Consider the following 7,505-nt stretch of genomic DNA (forward strand, 5'->3'; position numbering starts at 1 on the left):
GTTTGCACCTACAAACCTGGCTAGATACCTAATATACCTCCTGTAAGTAGAATCCTACAGTATGTGCTTTTAAAAAGTGACTCAGTTTCCATCTGGAGTCATTTGAGTTTAAGCTTTCCTGCTCTGCCTGCTCCAGTATCTTTGAGTATGTTCTGGTTATGCCCACGAGAAAGAGCATTTTGTCCATGAGAAAGAACACATCTCCTAAGACACAGGGTGGTGAATGCCAGCCGAGGGCACATCCTGATAGAAAAAGAAACTGCTTGCTGCTAGCAGGACTCACATGATAGATGATGAGCCTGCTGCGCTTTCTCCCGAGCACAGTGCAGGGAGGTGTTTGACTGTACTGCCCTTTGTTGTGCCTTCTGCCTTTATATAAAACCAAGTCTGAGGGCTGGAGAGATGGCTCAGAGGTTAAGAGCAATGCCTGCTCTTCCAAAGGTCCTGAGTTCAATTCCCAGCAACCACATGGTGGCTCACAACCATCTGTAATGGGGTCTGGTGTACTCTTCTTGCCTGCAGGCATACACACAGACAGAATATTGTATACGTAATAAATAAATAAATAAATAATAAATATTAAAAAAAACCCAAGTCTGAAATAAACTCTGGGCTGTGCATTATGAGCTGGCAGTCCTCCCAAATCTATCTTGTTTTTTTTTTTATTTTTAAAACATTTTATTGAGCTATACATGTTTCTCTGGTCTCCTCCCTTCCTCTCCCTTCCCCTTCTACCCTCTCCCATGGCCTCCATGCTTCCAGTTTACTCAGGAGGTCTTGTCTTTTTCTACTTCCCATGTCAATTAGATCCATGTATGTCTCTCTTATGGTCCTCATTGTTGTCTAGGTTCTCTGGGATTGTGAATTGTAGGCTGGTTTTCTTTGCTTTATGTCTAAAAGCCATTTTCTCAATCCTCATGCTCCCTCCCAGGTACCCTAGCTGATTTGTTGGAGCAGGCTCTAACAGTGTATGTTTTGCCTGCATGTACATATATGTACAGTGCATGAGTTCTGCCCACAAAGGCTAGAAAATGGTGTTGGATTCCCTGGAACTGGAGTTACAGATAGTTGCAAACTACTGTGTGGGTGCTGGGAACCAAATCTGGGTCCTCTGCAAGAGCAGAAAGTGCTTTTAACGACCAAACCATGTTTCCAGTTCAGCATGTCTTGAAAACTTTTTTCTTATTCCTCTTGAGACAGTGACTATATAGCCATCTGTTCTCAAGCTCTAAACTCTCCTACCTCTCTCTCTTATGGATTACAAGTGTAGCCTAGCATGTCTGGCTGCCCTGCTTTCTGAAATGGTAGGACCATTTTGTATTCCCATTAAAGGTCCATGTTCTTACTATCTTTTTTTAAACAACATTCTGACTGTGAGGTTTTGTGTTTATGACTAGTATGTGCTGGAATTTAGCCCAGGACCTTGCAACCTTGGTGGTTGTTATTGCATGTGTGCACGTGTGTGATTTCCTTACGTGACTCAGGCTGGTCTCAAACCCATAGACCCTCCACCCAATCTCTTCAGCCTCCCAACCATGAGGATTATATTTGATGACCCTTTCATATTTTTGTATGTGTGTGCCAAAGCTGAACCTTAGATGTTCCTCAAGAGCACTTCAATTTTTTTTTGAGACATTGTCTCACTGGGACCTGGCCCTTCTCTCTTCATTCCTCCTCCTCCTGATGCTGGGATTACAAACACATGCCACCATGCTCAGCTTTTTAAATGGATGCTAGGGACTCAATGCAGGTCTTTATGCTCGTACAAGAAAGTACCTTACAGACTGAGCTATTTCTCCAGCACCTGTTTCTTTTTAAAATCAAAGGTGTATCGCCGGGCGGTGGTGGCGCACGCCTTTAATCCCAGCACTTGGGAGGCAGAGGCAGGCGATCTCTGAGTTCGAGGCCAGCCTGGTCTACAAGAGCTAGTTCCAGGACAGGCTCTAGAAACTACAGGGAAACCCTGTCTCGAAAAAACCAAAAAAAAAAAAAAAAAAAAAAAAAAAAAAAAAAAAAAAGGTGTATCATTTTTCCTTTTCTCCCTGACAGCCTCAGTTGTATGAGTGTCCCTAGTTCATTCAACAAAGGCATATTTGGGTGATTTCTTGTCCTTTGCTATTACAAATCTCTGCAATAGCTTTGTGAATGTTTCATGTTTTTGCCAGACTAATTGCTACAAAGGGGAAAATCCAGTAAAGATCTAAGTTATACATCATTCAGAGATAGAAATTTATAGCAAAAATTAATGTATATGGCAGTTTTGTGTGCATGTATGTCTGTGTACCACCTATGTGCCTGATGTCTTTGGAGGCCAGAAGAGGATGTTGGGACTCTTGGGACTGGAGTTACAGACAGTTGTGAGAGAACTATGTTCACGTCCTCTGGAAAGCAGCCAGTGCTTTTTATTTTTTTAAACTTTTTAATCTTCATTTTTTTTATCCTGACCAGTTCCCCCCCATCCACCTCCCTTCTGTACGCTGCCCCTACCACTTCTCTTCCTCCATTTCTTTCTTTTTTTGTTTTCTTTTTTTAAAAGATTTATTTATTAATCATGTATATAGCAACTGCCTGCATGTATCCTTGCAGGCCAGAAGGCACCAGATATCATTATAGATGGTTGTGAGCCACCATGTGGTTGCTGGGAATTGAACTCAGGACCTCTGGAAGAACAGTCAGTACTCAACCTCTGAGCCATCTCTCAGCCCTCCATTTCTCTTTCAAAAAGGGCAGGCCTCCCATGGATATCAACCAAACACAGCAGCCAGTGCTCTTAACTCCTGAGCCATCTTTCCAAACCCTGAAGCAAAATTTGATGTCACAATCTTCTGGGTGGCAGCAGGGGTGGGTGGGATTACACATCTTCTTTACCAGTAAAGCAAAGTAAGAAAATCTGCATGTATCAGGACTTCATAACATCCAGACTGCACAATACAGTAACTCCCATACTAAAGTCTCCAGTTCTGTGTATGTGGATGACAATAGCCACCTATATTGTGAAAAATGTTAGATTCACCTAGAATCACTGTGACGTTTATTGTAGTAATATTTATGTTTTAATAAAGCTTGCCTAGAGATCAGAAGGGCAAAGCCAAGCTAGTAGAGGTCAGGCATTGGTGACACACCTTTAATCAATCCCAGGCTTTGGGAGACAGAGGCAGGTAGACCTCTGTGAGTTCAAGGCCACCATGGGCTACACTAGATCAAAGCAGAAACAAATCTTACACCGTTATTCCCAGTACTAGGGAGTCATACACCCTTAATTTCAGCACTAGAGGAAATATAAAATGAGTTTAATCTGCTTAGTCTGCAGTTGCTCAGCCTTGGTAGAGGTAAACCTTCTCTAGTGGTTTGGCTACTTTGCTTTTCTTGTGTTTTGGCTTGAACTCCAATATCTGTCTCTGGGTTTTTATTATTTGTGCTATTTATCCCAAACTCGGCTAGGCATGGTGGCAGAAATCTTGGGAGCACTTGGGAGACAGAAGCAGAGGGTTCTTTGGGAGTTTAAAGTCTGTCTGATCTACATAGTGAATTCCAGGACACCCAGAGCTATTTGAGAGACCAGATTCTGCCACTAAATAAAAATTAAAATGCCTTAAAAATCTTTAAAAAAAGCAAACGGCATAATTTTAAGATAGTAATACAAATCCAAAATTTGTATTAAAACTGGCTAAAAGTTACTAAACTGAACCATTATGGTTAAACATCTGAACTAGAATTTACTTAGACTTGGAAATCACTACTGTTCACTAAATCCTATCTTTTGTTTATGTTTTGGTAAAGTACTTGTGTGCCTAAGACACCTGCAGGGATCAGTTCTCTCCTTGCACCATGTGGATCCCAGGAGTTCAGCTCAAATTTTCAGGTTTGGCAGCAATCACCTTTACTCACTGCGCCATCTTAAAACCCTGTAATTCTCAGGGTCTCAGTATTCAGCCCTGGCCGGCCTCGAATTCAGACATCCACTTGCTCCTGCCTCCCAAGTGCTGGACTTAAAAGTGTGAGCCACTATGTCCAATAAATTCTTAAAGATCCATTTTGCCAATTATCTGTTTTTCTCAAAAGACAAATGACTCTGCATTTCTATTATATAATATTTCATAGGCTGATTGTCATTTCATTTTTAATAAGATACTAACAATTAAAAATTAAAAAAATACGATTCTGAATTGTTTATTATAGTATACTTTATTTAATACAATGTTAACTATAAAAGTTAATACAGTTTTGAAGTTTAAATTTTGTAAAATGCAGTTTGCAGGAAACAGTCCAACATTTACTAGACTAATGCTAAGAGAAGCAGCATTTGTAAACTAATTTTACAATTGAGGAAACAAGTTTTCTAAATTCCATTAAAAAAATATACATCACAGTGACTTTGGAGCTAGGAAAAGAAGTGCATTAACTTAATTATGCTTTCCCCTTCCACAGAGAACAGCCACGACTTACGATCCCATAGAAATACCCAATTTATTTATCAATCTTTCAAAAATACTATAAACACAAGGGACATAGGGGGGAATCAGAGACTACAGGGCATGTGCTTTTAGTAACATGGAATTGTCTAAAAAGAGAAATAAAAGCAAACAAAAACAAACCAATACTCTTACACCCTCTGGCACTGGGGGAAAAAAGGAAGTGAACAAAGCCATTAACACTTCCCTCTATGGCCTGGACAGCCTTCTTGTTTTTAGTGTGATTTGTTGTTTGTCAGATAGCAGGTGAATCCCTTTAAGGCAGCTGATAACCCCCCTGCAGGCAGTGATGGCAACCAGCACTTGCCATATACTTTATTTTGTAAAACAAGAATTAGTTTAAAAAAATTTTAACAATGAAAGTTTATCAAACTACAGTTTGCCAACTATAAATGTATAAATCATACAAGGAATACTTACAGTGAATAGAAACAAAAGACATAAAAATGCTCATTTAGTTCTTTATATCTATCAATTACGTGTAAGTCCCTTCTGGGGAAATAAGAGAAACCCAACCAATTTCTACAGAGACCTGTTGTAAAAAGTTCAGTGATTAAAACTACCACCACGTGGAACAGATACGACCAATCACGATCATACTAACTGCTCAAAATATGCACTAGAAAATTAATGAGACTCATCAGTTAATACTATTACCCCAAATGCCAGAAACCCAGCAAGTGCCTATCCAGAACATGAAGCAGTCTTTTGTGGTTAGCTTAACACCTTCCATTAGGAAACAAGAAGCAAAGGCCACCTGGCAGAGCCAGTGAGCATCTGGACCACACTGGGGCAAACAAAGAGCCGACGGATTAATTCTTGACAAATTCTAAAGGTTCCAAATAAGGGATTTAAAAGAAACTAGTTCTGTTATAAGTCAATGTTTTTAAAACAACCAGTGGCTTCCTTCCTGACACAAATCTATTGTGGGTATCTGTTGAGACATTCAGATCGGTCTCATCCATTGGCACTACCCATTCAGTACCAGCTATGAGCAAAAACTATCTTTACTTTCACTAACAATCTCTTTGTAGTGTTAATTTCTGTAGTAGACAGTTTACCCAGAAAAATAATTCAAACAATAATCATTGAAGTCTTACATAGTGAAACAATTTCCTCAGCTTTGGAATCAAGCAATAAAAGCAACTACTTTTAAAAGGTATAAAGACAAAATTACAAATTAACTGTAAATTCGAATATTTCTATAAAGCAAATTTGACTGGAAAACAAAATAGGAAATAGTTTTGAGGAAACAATGTGTAAGAAAGAACTAAAAATCTACTAGCACAACTACTAAAACAAAGGCTTGCGCTTTGTGCAATCAGATTAACTGTGAATCTTGAGGTACAATTAATGATAGTTTTCTAAACGCTCTTTATATTCTGAAAATAAAGTCTAGATGATTGTCTTCTCAACTCACTTCTGTTCTATTGAAAAAAAAAAACCTAACTAAGCAGAGGTGGGGGAGCCCATAAATGCTCCGCATGGAGCCATTCTTTCTTTTTTTTCTTTTTTGCTCCTTGATCTTTCTCATTCCTTCGGAGCCATTCTTTTGATAACCCAAACAGCATGTTACAGACATTACTAATTTTCTCCCATGTCTTTTTTTTTTTTTTTTAAAGAACAGGAAAGTCCTTGTACATATATGCTAACAGATAAAAGCTCTAGGACCAGAAAAAAAAGTATTTTTACTTAGTATGCATTTTTAAATATTAGGAGAAATTTTCTTCTTAAAGATCAGATAGTTTGGGATGTATTTTAAAACACAACTGAATTTAAGACATAATCAACTCATTTTCAGACATGTAACACACACATATATATACTAGTTCTTCCCATCAGGAGAAACAATTTGTAAAGATGCCACCATGGGTATTTGTTTCAGAATATTCCAAAGAGCTTCAAAATCACCGCACCCTTCACTCTATACCAGCTACTCTGCCAGTACCTTACTGGAATAACAATGGGAAGTATATTAGGAATCGCTTTATTCAGTACAAATAGCATTGAGTAGCTACTGGGTTTACCAAGAAGCTACCTTGGTAAGAGTTGAGACTATACTGACAAATATTAAAGTACAAAACTTTCTAAAGGCTACTATTAATTGGAGTTTTGAAATACTTTTCAAATGAGGCAGGTTTTGTGTTTGCCGGATGTTCAATGTTTTATTTAGAAGGATGTTACAGAATAAAAGGCCACACATCACAAAAATAGCAAAATACAACACACAAAATTCTGAATGGACTTTGGATAGGTTTAGTGTTTAACTCTGTAAGGTATCATATTTTGCAACTTTCTACTCTACTCTATATGGCAATGTTATACATGCCAAGTTAAAATTATGTTAACAGTAAAGTGGTCTAAAGCCATCTGAACAGAAAGAAACCAGAGTTACAAACATGCTGCAGCCTATCGTGGTACATACACAGAAAGATGCATCTTCTTGACATTTCATAGTCACAGCTATGAGAATTAGAGAAGTTAGTCCAAGTTTAAAAAAACCCAAACCATGCAGAATTAACACTCAATGTGATATAGGCTAATAGCCAAAATAGTGAAATCTTATTTCCAATACTAACACTTTTTAGAATCAGTCTAGCTTAAGTACCTACACAAGTAGTGTTTTAATGAGAAATGTATTTTTTAAATTGTTAGAAAACGGTAATAACATGTTCTTAAAAAGCAACAATTTCAGTTCTTCACACCAAAAGCAACAAAGAATTGAAAACATAGTCTGATCTTCCAAGGTAAAATTTCTGTCAAATGCTGTATAACAGCAACTCAAGCTCAACCAGCACCTACACTGAAAACAGCATTCATCTCATTTTGATAGCTCAGAGACATGGACAGTACTAAGAAACACGCTACCGCTGGAATTGTAAAGTATAAGGTACAAAGCACAAGGAAACTAAATAAAGTACAAATAACTGTAAAATCAAGTGATGATTTACAATCCCATAAAGATCCTGCTTCTGTGTAATTGAAAGAAATTGCTGTAAGTCTATTATAAATGCAAAACAAAAACTATACAAA

Source organism: Arvicola amphibius, chromosome 7 (genome assembly GCF_903992535.2).
Source record: "Arvicola amphibius chromosome 7, mArvAmp1.2, whole genome shotgun sequence".
NCBI lineage: Eukaryota > Metazoa > Chordata > Mammalia > Rodentia > Cricetidae > Arvicola > Arvicola amphibius.